Here is a 16,957-nt window from a genome sequence, read left to right on the forward strand (position 1 = left end):
TATGGCATAAACTGAATACTGGGAAATGGCAGCAGCAAGTGGGCTAATTGAATATGTGACTATCTAAGATGACATTTTTATACCCCCCCAGCACCAAATAACCACTGATCTTTTTACTGTCTCCATAGTTTTGCCTTTTCCAGAATATCTTACAGTTAGAATCATACAGTATGTAGCCTTTTCAGATTGTCTTTCACTTAGTAATATGTATCTAAGGTTTCTCCATGCCTTTTCATGGCTTGATAGTTCATTTCTTTTTAGTGCTGAATATTATGCCATTATCTAGGAGTACCATAATTTATCTGTTCACCTACTGAAGATATCTTGGTTGCCTCCAAGTTTGGCAATTAATGAAGAAAGTTGTTATAAACATTTGTGTGCAGGTTTTTGGACAGACATAAGTTTTCACCTCCTTTGGGTAAATACCAAGGAGTACTATTGCTGGATCATATGGTAAGAGTATGTTTAGTTTTGTAAGAAACCGCCAAACTGACTTCCAAAATGGCTGTACAGTTTTGCATTTCCACTACTCATGAATGAGAGTTCCCATCATTCCACATCTTCACCCACATTTGGTGCTATCAGTATCCCAGATTTCGACCACTCTAATAGGAGTACAGTGGTCTCTCATAGTTTTAATTTGAATTTCCCTGATGACTTATGATGTGAAACATCTTTTCATGTGCTTATCTGTAATGTGAATATCTTCTTTGATGGGGTGTCTAAGTCTTTGGCTTTTTTTTATCAGGTTCTCTTATGTTTGATTTTTAAGAGTTCTTTTATATTTTGGATAACAATCCTTTATCAGAAGTGTCTTTTGCAAATATTTTTCTCCTAACCTGTTGCTTTCTCATTCTCTTGACATGGTCTTTCCCAGAGCATGAGTTTTTAATTTTAATAAATCCAATTTATCAATTCTTTTTTCATAGATTGTGCCTTCAATATTGTATCTAAATAGTCATTGCTATACCCAAGGTCATCTAGGTTTTCTTCTATGTGATTTTCCAGGAATTTCATAGTTTTGCATTTTACACTTAAGTCTGTGATCCATTTTGAGTTCATTTTGTGAAGGGCATAAGGTCTGTGTCTAGATTCTTTAGTATTATTATTATATAATTTTTTTTGCTTATGGAAATTCAGTTGTTCCAGCACCACTTATTGAAAAGACTATCTCCTTTGTCAAGGATCAGTTGACATTATTTATCTATTTCTTGGCTCTCTATTCTGTTCCACTGTTCTATTTGTCTGTTCTTTAATCAATACCACATAGTCTTAATTAATGTAGCTTTAATAGTAAGTCTAGAAGTTGGGTACTGTCAATCCTTCAGCTTTGTTCTCCTTCAATATTGTGTAGGCTATTCTGGGTCTTTGCCTCCTCATATACATTTTAGAATAAGTGTGTTGATAATTACAAAATAACTAGCTGGTATTTTCATTGGGATGGCATTGAATCTACAGAGCAAATTGAGAAGAATGGACACCACAGCAATATTGAGTCTTCCTATCCATGAACATAGACTATTTAGTTCTTTGATTTTGTTCATCGAATTTTGTAGTTTTCTTCATATAAGTCTTGTGCATATTTTGTCACATTTATACCTAAGTATTTCATTTTTTGAATATGAAATGGTATATACTAAATTTAATTTCAAATTCTATTTGTTCATTGGTGGTGTATAGGAAAATGATTGACTTTTGTATATTAACCTTGGGTCTTCCAACCTTGCTGTAATTACTTACTAGTTTCAGGTGTTTTTTGTTGATTCTTTCAGATCTTCTACATAGACAATCATGTCATTTTTGAACAAAGACAGTTTTATATCTTCCTTCCTCATTGTACATCTTTTATATCCTTTTCTTGTCTTGTTGCAGTTGTTAGAACTTCCAGTGCAGTGTTGAAAAGGAGTGGTTAAAGGAGACATCCTTGCCTTGCACCTGATCTTAGTGGGAAAGTTTCAAGTTTCTCACTATTAAGTATGATGTTAGTTGGGGGGGGGTTGTTTTTGTTTTTTTGTTGTTGCTATTCTTTATCAAGTTGGGGAAGATGTCCCTATATTGTTTTTATAATGAGTTTTTATAATTTTTTTTAATGAATTAGTGTTAGATTTTGTCAAATACTTTTTCTGCATCTATTAATACAATCATTAGATTGTTCTCTTTTAGCTTACTGATGTGATGGATTACATTAATTGATTTTCAGATGTTGCACCAGCCTTGAATACCTGAGATAAATCCACTTGGTGGTGGTATATAATTCTTCTTATACATCATTGGATTTGATTTGCTAATATTTTGTTGATTTTTATATCTATGTTCATAAGAGATATCCATTCATCTGTGGTTTTATTTTCTTGCGGTGTATTTTGGTAGTAGGTTAATGCTGGCCTTAGAATGAGTTAGCAAGTATGCCTCTGCTCCTCTCCTCTGGGGGAAAAAAAAACTGTAGAGAATTGGTATAATTTCTTCTTAAATGTTTGATAGAATTCACCAATGTACCTGATACTTTCTGTTTTGGAAGTCTATTAATTATTGATTCAATTTCTTTAATAGATATAGGTCTATTTGTTTCCCCTATTTCTTTTTGTGTGAATTTTAGCAGATGGTGTCTTTCAAGGAATTGATCCATTTAATCTAAGTTATCACATCCGTGGACCATAGAGTTGTCCATACTATTCCTTGATTATCCTTCTAATGTCCATGGAATCTATAATTATGTCCTTTCTTTCATTTTTGATATTAATAATCTGTGTCCTGTTTTTTATTAGCCTGACTGGAGGCTTATTAATTTCATTCATTATTTCAAAGAAACAGCTTTTGGTTTCATTAATTTTCTCTATTGATTGCCTGCTTTCCATTTCATTGATTCCTGCTCTCATTCTTACTATTTCTTTTCTTCTGCTTACTTTGGATTTAATTTGCTCTTTTTTCTAGTTTCCTAAGGAGGATATTTAGATTATTGATTGTAGAAATTTCTTTTCTAATATGTATTCAATGCTATAAATTCCCCTCTAAGTTTTGCTTTCATTGCATCCCATATATTTTGATAAGTTGTTTTCATTTTCTTGTAGTTTAAGGTTGTTGTTTTTTTTTTTTTAAGATTTTATTTATTTGACAGAGAGAGAGAACACAAGCAGGGGGAGCAGTAGAGGGAGAAGCAGGCTCCTCACTGAGTAGGGAGCCCAATGTAGAGCAACCCAGGCTCCCTGAAGGCATTTTTTAAATTTCTCTTAAGATACCTTCTTTGACCAATGTGTTATTTAAAAGTGTGTTGTTTAGGGCACCTGGGTGGCTTAGTCAGTTAAGCATCTTTCTTTGGCTCAGGTCATGATCCCAGGGTCCTGGAATGGAGTCCAGAATCAGGCTCCCTGTTCAGTGGGGAGTCTGTTTCTCCTTCTCCCTCCCTCCGCGCCTCCCCCCCCCCCCCGCCCCCGCCCCGACCAAGCTCATGCTTGCTTTTGTGCATTCACACACTCTTTCTCACAAAAATAAAATCTTTAAAAAAACAAAAAAATAAAAGCATGTTGTTTAATTTCCACATGTTTGAGCATTTTCCTATTATCTTTCTGTTACTGGTTTCTAGTTAACTCCATTGTGGCCTAAGAGAATATATTGCTTAATTTCTATTCTTTTAAATTTGTTAAGGTGTTTTATGTCCAGAATATAGTCTACCTTGGTGAATGTTCCATGTAAGCTTAAAAAGAATATGTATTTTGCTATTGTTGAATAAAGTGGCCTATAGATGATGATTGTATCCCGTCGATTGATGATGTCGTTGAATTCAACTATGTCCTTACTAATTTTTGCCTGCTGGCTCTGTCCATTCTGACAGATGGGGTGTTGAAGTATCAAATCACGATAATGAATTCATCTATTTCTCTTTCAAATCTATTAGTTTTTGCCTTACATGGTTTGATGTTACATTACTTTTATTTTAGCAAAGGTATTTTGCAAGCTTGTTAAAAAATTATAATAGTGCAAAATGCTTAATACTTAAAATCAGCAAAGCTTCATTTAAGTAAAAAACTTAATTTAAAAAAGATTAACCCCCAGAATTTTACAATAGTTGATTTCTACTATATAATGTCAATCCTATGCAATATAATAAAAACTCCATCATTAGCTGTTGATTTCCTCCATTGCTCTTCTAAATCTTAAAGGGCAGAGGAAGGAGTACTTAGACAAACATGAAACAAAATTCAACCTAAATAAACTGCAAAGTGATTCCTAATAGTTATAAATGCATTTTGTCTAAACTATCAAAATAAGTAGCTATAGAATAACTGCAGGAATTGCTCCAAAGCTGGTGAGAGGTTTTGTTTTTGCAGGTTGGCAAAAGCTCTGCACTGGGTGAGAAGTCACAGTTTAAGGGTGCATGCTCTGTAAATATTTATGATGCGTACACATTTAGTGTCTGTAAACACTACAAGTGCATATTATTACAGTACCCTCGAAAGTCAGGTATGACTTTTTAAAAATGAGGTAGCTTGATTCTTAAAATCCACAGGAATCCTGCCTAAAGAGTTTTAACAGCTACCAATAAATCACTTCCATTGTGCACGGTTACAGCATCTCTGGGACCTTTAGGGTTTGCTGAAACCGGATTTGCTGGCTTTTAGTACAGCTACAGCATCTTCTGCTGCATGGCAGATAACATTCTTCGCCTGTAATTTATCTTCATGGTTGGTATGTCTGTGACAGATGACCGAATTCCTGAGTAAGCCAAGAACATTGTTTTACATGCTCCGAAGAAAGAAAATCATCAGCCATATGATCAAATAAGTTCTGAACCTAATATGGTGTTCCTACAGGAATATTTACCACATCTCTGTGGTAAATTTTTTTTAAGATTTTATTTATTTATTTAAGAGAGAGCAAAAGAGAGCTCAAGCAGGGGGAACAGTTGAGGGAGAAGGAGAAGCAGGCTCCCCGCTGAGCAGGGAGCCCGATGCAGGGCTCAATCCCAGGTCCCCGGGATCATGACCTGAGCCAAAAACAGATGCTTAACTGACTGAGCGACCCAGGTGCTCCTCCAGCAACTTTCAATTGCCCAGCCTTCAACTTTACATTTTTGATGAAGATGCTTTCATAGTGATGGGTCTAAACACCAGATCTGGTAAGTTTATGGTTGCTGGGTTTTCCTGAGCTTACTTTTTGACAACTTTTGAAGAAACATTCGTATCTTCTCTGTGTCTTCTCAAATACACATATCTGATTTATATTTATACACACACACACACACACACACACACACACACACCCCAGAATGCTCTAGCCTTCTCTTTTCCTTCAATAAATTGCTTTATTGTGAGTTCATGAAAATTTCCATTTTGGACAGTTTTAAGGACTTCTCAGTCACACTGTCGTTTTGAAATTCCCACATAGACCATGACATCAGCTGCACCAGATAGGTCTCAGCAAAGATGTTACTCCACATTTTTGATCTTCCAGAGTAAATAGTCTACAAGTATTACACATCTTGGGATCTCAATCTGGCCAAAGTATTTTGGTAGCCTAGAGACAAAATACAGTTCACCGTCTCACCATATGTATTCAAGCAATGGAATGTTGGCATCAGATCATCAAACCTGGAAAGCATATCTCTAAAATTTCTTTCTGTAGGCAGTCCTTAAGTTTCATCATTGCTAATTCCTTTTCATTTTTCAAGAAATGTGGAACTCCTTCAGATCCATTTCTAAAGTATCCTATTGTGACTTCAGTGATCATTTCATTTGTCCTTTCTGTAGACTGAATATGTCCCTCCAAAATTCATTTTTTGAATCTAATCTCCCTATGTGATGATATTTTGAGGTGGGGTCTTTCGGAGTTGATTAAGTTCTGCCCTTATTAATTCATTAGTGGCCTTATAAAAGATACCCCAGAAAGTACCCTTGCCTCTGTCCTGTGAGGACACACAAGAATACAGTTGTCTATGAACCAAGAAGTGGCCCTCACCACACACCAAATCTTTCAGCATCTTGATCTTGGACTTCTCAGTCTCCAGAACTGTGAGAAATAAATGCTTGCTTTTTAAGCTATCCAATGTATGGTATTTTGTTACAGCAGCCCAAATAGACTAAGATAGTCCTACAATTAATAGATCAACTTACTGTCACCAAACTCTGATGAAGGATCCAGGTTTTTAAAATTCAGTGTTCAATTTATAATGCATCCAGACACCATTACTGGCTACCCTTGTGTCCAGTACTCCTTGAACACATTCCAGGTCCTCTTATTGTTGGGCTCTTGCAAGCACAGTAAGGAATTACCACATAGCCAATAGTGAGGAGTATCAGAATGTTGTGTTGTCATCATTTCTTGAGGTTCTTACATAAATCAGAGCAAGGGTTATTTTCTACCAAAGAAGCAAAGATATCAAGGATTTTTTGTGTATTCTTGTGCTCATTTTGTCTTTGTTTTCCTGTTGACATTCTCTCTGGTAAAGTCTGCTGGCCAGTTTAAAGGAAACATGCTGGTTGGACAGGTCAACTTTATGCTGTTGGCTGGCTTGGAGGCTGCACTCTCACCCAAAGCTGCTGGCTCCCACTGAGGGATTTTACAGGAGCGCAGCATCAAAAACAGGTTTTTCTCAAAGTAAAGGAGTCTGCTTTATGTCTCTGAGGCTGGCTTTGAGAAGAGCTTGAATTACCTGTTTTAACAAGGACAATTTGCCTTTATCCCACATTTTGCTCTTACAAAATGAACAGTCTCCAACATTATAGAGAAATTTTCCAAGAATAATCTGTGTAGACATCAAGTTTCTTAGTTCATGTACCTGACTCTTCACTCATCCTAGCCAAGGAAAAGTCTTGTAGAGAGTACCCCGTTGGCAATTTTTGCTCTTCATTTGGTAGCAATCCACACATACTCCAAATTTACCCTGAGGATACACCCAGTGCAAATAGAAGATGATGGTATTGCACATATCGCACATTTCTTGAATACCTTTGGCAACTCACTCCCTGGCAACCCTCTAAGAGATGCTCTTACTGTGACTTTACAGTTGACACAGCTTCCTTTCCAGAAATCACCATTTGACATAGTGGTCTTCAGTGTTGGCCAGGATGTACTTTTCTGTATCCAAATCAGTGCCCACCATGTTTTTGGTTAAAAGTAACCATAAGCCAACTGTTCATTATTATTACAAACATTTGACAAAAAGGCAACAGGAAAAACAAAGACTACACACACACACACACACACACACACACACACACACACATCAGGCTCTAATAACCTAACAAGGTTTCCTAAGGTTTGTGTGAGGAGACTTGTGATTACACAGCTCCCTTTTCTTTTTCATCACTCACCTCAGAGAAATAGTGACTAAGTTGATGAAACTGACATATTTCAGCTATAGTAGGTTAGGAATGGCTTAGAAAGCAAGAAGCAAAAAATCTGACTAAATAATTGTTGAGATAGGTGGTTGTTGATGTTGGTCACCCACTAAGCCATGTCATCAGGAGCCTAGACTTTCTATGTTTGTTCCATCATCCATAGCTGTTAGTTTTTCATCTTCGTGTTTTCAAATTATGGTCTCAAAATGCCCACTGAAATTTCAAACAAGAAAGAAGAGGGAAAGACCACTTTTAGCCCCTACAATGCCTTTTACCATGAAGGCAAAAGTTTTCCCAGAAGTCCCCAGTAGATATCATCATATATTTCACTGGCCAAGTTGGGTCATTTGGCCACCTTTAGCTCCAAGTGAATTTGGAAAATTCTCTTGTATGGAAAAGAACAGCAGGATTAGCTTATATTAAATATGATTCATCTTCTGAAGGTGGGCAGAATAGTGTCTATATTAGCCAGCTTTCACCGTGTTAATGTTTCATAATAAGCAACCTCCAAAATCTTAGTGGTGTACAAGAACAAGCATTTGTTCCTCATTTACAGGCATGCTGTGATTCTCCTGGGTTTGGCTGGGATCCACTGGGCTTGGATGCAGGACTGTGTGTGTTTTCATGTCTGCCCAATGCATATTCTTATTCTGGCACTACTGACACCCCTGGCATAGTCTCATGGCAAATGTTAGGTGCACAAGAAGCCAGATAAAATCACACAAACACATTAGAGTCTCATGTCATGTACAGTAACACTCCATTTGCCAAGCAAATTGCCTGGCCAATTCCAAGATAAACTAGGCAAGGATATATACTCTGCCAACTCCAGTGGAAAGTGCTACAAAGTCACATACCAAAAGGTGTACATGTATAATTCTATTACAGAGGTAAGGAAGGATTGGGAACAAAAATCTAATCTATTCCCTCATTCCAAACAAACTGGGGCCCTGAGAGCAAGAAAGAAAGGAATAACTGTTGGGTAGCCATCCAACTGTGCCTTCCACACTACAGCAATCAAAAGACTTAGAAACTTATTTGGGGGGGTTTAGTTAGCAGGAGGAAGAAGAGGAAGTCAGGAAATCAATATAATACAGACTGCTTTCCTGGGCAGGGCTTCCCTGTAGCTTTGACAGACAGTTGAATAGGCTGACATAGACAGTTTAACATCTCAAACTCTCAATTCCCTAGTCTATCAGCATTTGAATTCCTGCTAATAGCAAACATCTCTGAGGTAGTATGTGACAGGTACTAAAGTACTTTACATGCATACCTTATCCTCACAACAAACCTATGAAGTTACCCTCACTTTATAGCTGAGAGGTCAGGTAACTTAGGCAGCTGCTTATAAATGCAAAGCTATGATTGGAACCCAAATCTGTCTAATTTCATTCACTTAGGCATCCACTACTTGCCAGGCACCATGCTTAGTGTTGAAGACGCAGATCAATGATACAGACACAGCCCCTGCCCTCTAGGACTTTATTCTTAGTCTCCAAGCTTTACAGTCCAGTGGACATTACGTGTTAACTAAAAAATGAGTCCAATATAAATACATGTGTTATTTTTCAAATGAATAAGCTATGTGCCACGTACTCTTCTAAAGGCTTTTCATGTCAGATATCAATGAACCATCATCAACTTTATGAAATAAGCACTATCACTTGTCATTTTGAACATTAGGAAGCTGAGATATGTAGAGGTTACCTTTGTTACACACTAGGAAATGAGGAAACAGGATTAGAACATGGGCAATCTAGCTCTAGAGCTCATCTTCTCACCACAACACCACACGCAGTCCAGGACTAATAAAATACAGGTTTACTTCAGTATATCAATGCATCAGTGTAGCTTTTTCTGTGTATTTTCTCATTAAAAAAATACTCATTACAGGGAGCCTGCACAGGGAAGGTGAATCCCCATAACATTAGCCTTTGAAAGTGAGAGTAGCTGAATTTTGTTAGTTCTTAAAACCAGCAGGACTTAAAGCCTGGAATTATAAAAATCAGTGGGAGGCTCTGGGAAAACCTGGAGGGCATTAGGAAGCAGAGTCCCTTCCGTTAAAGAGACAGCATAACAAACAACCCTTCCAGATACAGTTCAGAACCAGCAATTTGAAAAATGCTTGGGGGCAGACTTGATGGAGAGTGATTTACTCATCTCAGAGTGCAGCCTGGAGAGGCAAGGATCACAGGGAGACCCCTCCACAAAGGAGCTGGCAGGGGCCATTTCCATCCCCTGCCCCACAGCATAAACCCAGGGCCACTTGTGGGGACCAGCACTGCAACAACACTTGTTGTTTAACTGGCTTACAGTAAGTGTGGCCCCATGCTTGGGAGGATCCACCTTTCCCAGTCATGCTTGCCTCAGTCCCAGTGCTATGTACCCCCTTCCCCAGAAGACCAGCATAAACCCCACCAACATCTCCTTTCAGACTTGTGCGTTTTATGAGACCTCAGTTCCAATGATGGCAAGTCTTATTTCACAAGCAAAACAACATACACTTGTTAAAACATGCGACAGCCCTACTGGGGATCAAACTTGCCACAACAGGCAAAGAGAGCCTCTGCAGACAATTGGACTCAAGGAAAAAGAGGCTAGGACTCAATAGCAGAGCACATGCAACACACATAAGAGATACTCCCTGAAGCCCCAGACCCTGGGGAACAGGGACACTAAACTGCAGGGCACTACAGGACCTCTTCTTCATAAGCCATTATCTTCAAGAGCTAGAGATGTAGCTCACTTTCCTAACACACAGAAACAGACACACAGAGTTAGATGAAATGAGGAGACCTCTAGAGAAGTATGTCCCAAATAAAAGAACAGGACCAAACCATAGCAAGAGATAAGCAAAACAGATATAAGTAAGATGCTTGATAGAGAATTTAAAGTAATGATCATAAAGATATTTACTGGACCTGAGAAAAAAGTGGAAGACATCAGTGAAACCCTAACAAGGAGATTAAAAAAAAAAAATTCAGAGATGAAGAACACAATAAATGAAATTTAAAATATGGTATAAATAGTAGGGTAGATGAAGTGGGGAACGAATTAATAACCTGAAAGACAGAGTAATGGAAAGTAACCAAGCTGAAAAAAGTGTGAGGAAAAAAATCATGCAAATTAGGAATAGTCTTAGGGAACTCAGCGACTCCATCAAGCAAAATAACATTCATTTTATAGGGATCCCAGAAGAAGACAGAGAAAGAGGGGCAGAAAATTTATTTAAGAAACAGCTGAGGGGCGCCTGGGTGGCTCAGTCGTTAAGCGTCTGCCTTCAGCTCAGGGCGTGATCCCAGGGTTCTGGGATCGAGCCCCGCATCAGGCTCCTCCGCTGGGAGCCTGCTTCTTCCTCTCCCACTCCCCCTGCTTGTGTTCCCTCTCTCGCTGGCTCTCTCTCTGTCAAATAAATAAATAAAATCTTAAAAAATAAATAAATAAGAAACAGTTGAAAACTTCCCTAATCTGGGGAAGAAAACAGAAATCCAGATCCAGGAGGCACAGAGACTGGCCCCTCCCAAATCAACTCAAGGAGGTCCACACCAAGACACATAGTAATTAAAATGGCAAAAAAGTAGTGATTAAAAAAAAAAAAGAAAGAAAAGCTGCAACAGAAGAGAAGCCAATTACCTACTTATGGGGAAATCCCACAAAGATAGCAGTGGATTTGTCAACAGAAATTTTGCAGGCCAAGATTGTCAGGATACATTCAAAATGCTGAAAGGGAAAAATCTGTAGCCAAGAGTACTCTATCCAGTAAAGCTATGATTCAGAATAGAAGGAAAGATAAAGAGTTTCTCAGACAAACAAAAGTTAAAGCAGTTCATGACCACTAAACCAGCCCTATAAAAATACTAAAGTGAACTCTGAGTGGAAGGACCACTAGTGGGAGTATGAAAAGTAAAAAACACAAAAGTAGTAAAAGGATATCTGTAAAAATTAGTCAAGGGGGTCATAAAATGAAAAGAAGTAAATTATGACAATGCCATAGACCTAAAGAATGTGTTGCGGCGGCGGGGGGTGGGGGGTGAAGAGGAGTAAAGACTGGATTCAAACTTAAGCAACAATACACTTAATATACACTGCTATATGCAGAAGATGTTATATACAAACCTAATGGCAGCCACAAATAAAAAACCAATAATAGATATGCAAACAATAAAGAGAAAGAAATCTAAGGATACCATTTAGGAATGCTACAAACCATGAAAGAGAGCAAGAAAGGATCAGAGAAAAACTGCAAAAACAACCACAAAACAAGTAATAAAATGGCAATAAATACATATCTATCAATAATTACTTTGAATGAATATGGTCCAATCAAAAAATATAGGATGACAGAGTGGATAAAAAACTAAGACCTGTCTATATGCTGCCTACAAGAGACTCATTTTAGATCTAAAGTCACTGAAGCTTGAAAGTAAGGGGATGGAGAAACATAATCATGCAAATGGATGTCAAAAGAAAGCCAGGGTAGCAATACTTATATCGGACAAAATAGACTTTAAAACAAAGACTGTAATAGGAGACACAGAAGGACCTACGTAATAAAGGGGACAATACAACAAGAAGACATAACAATTGTTAATATTTATACACCCAAAATGGGAGCACCCAAATGCATAAAACAGTTAATAACAAACACAAAAGAATAATCAATAGAAAAACAATAATAGTAGAGGACTTTAACACCTCGCTTACATCAATGGACAGACAATCCAAACGTTTAAACAAGGAAATGGTGGCTTTGAATGACACACTGGACTAGATGGACTTAACAGGTATATTCAGAACATTCCATCCTAAAACAATAGAATACATATTTTTTTCAAGTACACATGGAATTTTCTCTAGAACAGATCACATATTAGCCCACAAAACAAGTCTCAATAAATTTAAAAAGCTTGAAGTCATACCATGCATCTCTTCCAACCACAGTGCTATAAAACTAGAAATTGACCATAAGAAAAAAAATCTGGAAAGAGCACAAATACATGGAGGATAAATAACATGCTAATACACAATGAATGGGGCAACTGAGAAATCAAAAAAGAAATAAAAAATTACATGGAAAAACAAATGAAAGTGAAAACACAGTGGTCCAAAATCTTTGGGATACAGCAAAAGCATTTTTAAGAGGGAAGTTTGAAGCAAGACAGGCCTACCTCAAGAAGCAAGAAAAATTTCAAACAACCTAATCTTACACCCAAAAGAGCTAGAAAAAGAAGAACAAAACCCCAAACCAACAGAAGGAAGGAAATAATAAAAATTAGAAAAGAAATTATATAGAAACTAAAAAACAATAGAAGAGATTAATGAAACCAGAGCTGGTTCTTTGAAAGGATCAACAAAATTGATAAACCTTTAGCTAGTCTCATCAAAAAGAGAGAGAAAAAACCCAAACAAAATCACAAAAAGGAGAAATAATAACCAACACTATGGAAAAACAATTTTAAGAGAATATTATGAAAAATTATATGCCAACAATTGGACAACCTGGAAGAAATGGATAAATTCCTAGAAGCATATAACCTTCCAAAACTGAAACATAAAGGAATAGAAAATTCAAACAGACTGGTAGCCAGTAAAGAAACTGAATCAGTTATCAACAACTCCCAATAAACAAAAGTCCAGAACAGATGGCTTCACAGGTGAAGTCTATCAAACATTTAAAGAAGAGTTAATACCTCTTCTTCTCAAAAAAAAAAAAAAAAAATCTATCCTAAAAAAATAGAAAAGGAAAACTTCCAAATTCATTCTATGAGGCCAATATTATCCTGATACCAAAACCAGATAAAGACACTACAAAAAAAAGAGAGACAGAGATTGAGAGAGAGAGAGAACAATAGGCCAGTATCTCTGATGAACATACAAAACCTCAACAGAATACTAGCAAGCTGAATCCAACAATACATGAAAAAAATCATTCACCACAAGCAAATGGGATTCATTCCTGGGATACAAGGGTGGTTTGATATTTATAAAAACAATGTGATAAGTCCCATCAATAAGAAAAAGGATAAAAACTGTATGATCATTTCAATAAATGCAGAAAAAGCATTTAACAAAGTACAACATCCTTCATGATAAAAACTCTCAACAAAATAGTTTTAGAGGGAATATACCTCGACATATTAAAGGCCTTACGCAAAAAACTCACCACTAACATCAATGGTGAAAAACTGAGAGCTTCTCCACTAAAGTCAGAACCAAGACAAGAATGTTTACTCTCACCACTGTTATTCAACATAGTACTGGAAGTCCCAGCCAAGCAATCAGACAACAAAAAGAAACAAAAGTTATCTAAATTGTTAAGGAAGAAGTAAAACTTTCACTATTTGCAGATGACATGATACTCTATGTAGAAAACCCCAAAGAGTCCACCAAAAAACTACTAGAACTGATTAATGAATTCAGTAAAGTCACAGGATACAAAATCAATGTACAGAAATCCATTGTATTCCTATACACCAATAATGAAACAGGGGAAAGTGAAATTAAGAAAACAATTAAACTTACAATTGCACCAAAAACAATAAAATATCTAGGAAAAACTTAACCAAAGAGGTGAAAGAACTATACTCTGAAAACTATAAAACACTGATGAAAGAAATTGATGATGATACAAAGAAATGGAAAGATATTCCATGCTACAGATTGAAAGAAAAAATACTGTTAAAATGTCCGTACTACCCAAAGCAATCTACACATTTAATGCAATCCCTACCAAAGTACCAATAACATTTTCACAGAGCTAGAACAATCTTAAAATTTGTATGGAACCACAAAAGACCCTAAATAGCCTAGGCAGTTTTGAAAAAGAAAAAAAAAAAAAAAAAAACAACTGTAGGTATTAAATTCCAGACTTCAAGTTATATTGCAAAGCTGTTGTAATCAAAACACTGTGGTACTGGCATAAATATTGACACATAGAGTAATAGAACAGAATAGAAAACCCAGAAATAAACCTACAATTATATCACCAATTAATACTCAACAAAGTTGAGGAAATAATATACAATGGAAAAAAGTCTCTTCAACAAATGGTCCTAGGAAAACTGGACAGCTACATGCAAAAAAATGAAACTGGACCATTTTCTTACAACACAAAAAAATAAACTCAAAATGGATTAAGGATCACAGGCGAGATATGGAACCATAAAAATCCTGGAAGAGAGCACAGGCAGTAATTTCTGTGACATCAGCCATGCAACATTTTTTCTTGCTCTGTCTCCTGAGGCAAGGGAAATAAAAGCAAAAATAAACTGTTGGGATTACACCAAAATAAAAAGCTTCTCCATAGCAAAGGAACTAATCAACAAAACTAAAAGGTAATCTACAGAATGGGAAAAGATATTTGCAAATGACATATCTGATAAAGGGTTAGTATCTAAAATATATAAAGAACTTCTACATCTTAACATAAAAAAAACAAATAATGCAATTTAGAAATGGGCAGAAGACATGAACAGACATTGTCTGTTGGCCAACAGACACATGAAAAGATATTTGACATCACTCATCATCAGAGAAATGCAAATCAAAACCACGAGATACCACCTCACACCTGTGAAAATGACTAGTATCAAAAACACAAGAAAACAGATGTTGGCAAGGGTATGGAGAAAAGAACCCTCTTGCACTGTTGGTGAAAATCCAAACTGGTGCAGCCACTGTGGAAAACAGATTGGAGGTTCACCAAAAAATTAAAAATAGAACTACTCAGGCACGTGGGTGGCTCAGTTGGTTAAGTGTCTGCCTTCAGCTTAGGTTGTGATCCCAGGGTACTGGGATGGAGTCCCACATCAGGCTCCCTGCTCAGCGGGGAGTCTGCTTCTCCCTATACCCCTCCCCCAGCTCGTGATCTCTCTTTCTCTCTCTCTCTCTCTCTCTCTCTTTCAGGAAAAAAAAAAAAGGATTACTCAATGATCCAGTAATCACATTATTGGGTATTTACCCAGAAAATACAAAAACGTGAATTCAAAGGGATACATGCACCCCTATGTTTATAGCAGCATTATTTACAATAGCCAAACTATGGAAGGAGCCCAAGTGTCCATCAACAGATGAATGGATAAAGAAGTGATAAATATATATATACACACACATATATACACTGACACAAACACACATACACATACATCCAATGAAACACTCAGCCATAAGAATGAAATTTTGCCATTTGCAACAACATGGAAAGAGCTAGAGAGTATTATGCTAAGCAAAAGAAGTCAGAGAAAGATGAATACCATAAGATTTCATTCATATGTGGAATTTAAGAAACAAAATAAAGGAAAAGACAGAGAGAGACAAACCAAGAAACAGACTCTTAGCTGTAAAGAGCAAACAGATGGTTACCAGAAGGGTGGTGGGTGGGAGGCTGGATGAAGTAGGTGATGGGGATTAAAGAGCACACTCACCATGATGAGCACTGAGTAATGTATAGAATAGTTGAATCACTATATTGTACACCTGAAACTGATGACACTGTATGTTAACTATACTTAAAATTAAAAACTTAAGAAAAAAATTGTTATAAATTTAATCACATAAAGGCCTATAAAATATTTTCTGTTACAAAGGGTTCCCCACACTTGAAAATCTTGGGATCGATCATGGATCTGGCATTTTTAAAGTCTTCTAAAATTATAAACTAAGAGGAAAAACATTAATATATAAAAAAAAATTAAGTGCCACTTCTTTTTCCTTAAATCTCAGAGACTGGATTTCAGTTATTCCACTCTTTTATAGGTGTTTGATATTTACCTAATACTTTACAATTGCTAGTTAATCACAGTACACTCTAGTGATAATTGTGCACGTTATTATTAAAGTCCTTCTGTGTGGGGTGCTGGAGGTGCCACTGGAGAGGCCTGGTCTGTCAGCTCCTCAGAGCAGCAGGGGGGTGGGCCACAGTTCCAACAGCACCCGCTCCAGGCCCAGCTGCTTGGCTGCAACGGGAGTCCCATGACGCTGCCGCAGACCAGAGGGCGCTGTTGAGCCCAGGTTCCCCCAAGCAGTGCTGCGCCCCACTGCCAGGCCACACCCTGAATCCCAGGCCCTGGGGGCCCTGCCACCTCGGCCCACTGTGCTGCAGCCTGTTCTGCCCAACTGCCAACCACCCAGTTCTGGAGCAAATTTTCAGAAGATAAAGCATGAATACAGTCAGTATCAGAGGCAGAGACATTCAGAGTGAAGCTTGTAGGTTGGAGAATCAGCCTTACTCCTCAGCATGCATACCACCTAGTTCTCCAGATCCCTTCTGAAGAAGGGCCAGCCCCCCTTTACCTCCATACAGGTTGGAATAATATGTAAGAATCTCTTAAAAGACTCAAATTAAGGAGAGGTATGAGCAAATCATCTATACCAATGTAGCAGAATATGAATCTTTTGTGAAATTCATACATAATTGATCACATTATGTAATGAAATGGAACAAGGCCAAGAAGCTATGTGTCCTGAAACATTTTCGCCTATCTGGGCAGGTCTGACCACAAGACATAGCTGCTGTATGCTTCTGCAGCTGGTTCGCTACCACACTTCAGCTCCAGCTTTCCATCCTGACAACTTACACATGTCTTCAGATCCATTTTTTTTTTAAAGATTTTATTTATTTATTT

At 37.3% G+C, this 16,957-nt stretch overlaps 1 long non-coding RNA gene and 2 pseudogenes across 3 annotated transcripts in view; all 3 read right to left on the reverse strand.

The window, feature by feature from the left end:
• The window catches only part of LOC123798311 (uncharacterized), a 78,744-nt gene that overhangs the window by 28,442 nt on the left and 33,345 nt on the right, over window positions 1–16,957 (reverse strand). The window lies entirely within an intron of this gene.
• LOC148110779 (lysine-specific demethylase 3A pseudogene) lies at window positions 4,897–5,974 on the reverse strand (annotated as a pseudogene).
• LOC148110780 (lysine-specific demethylase 3A pseudogene) lies at window positions 6,104–9,693 on the reverse strand (annotated as a pseudogene).

This window comes from Ursus americanus, chromosome 1 (genome assembly GCF_024610735.1).
Source record: "Ursus americanus isolate L20-20 chromosome 1, mUrsAme1.1.p, whole genome shotgun sequence".
NCBI classification, from domain to species: domain Eukaryota; kingdom Metazoa; phylum Chordata; class Mammalia; order Carnivora; family Ursidae; genus Ursus; species Ursus americanus.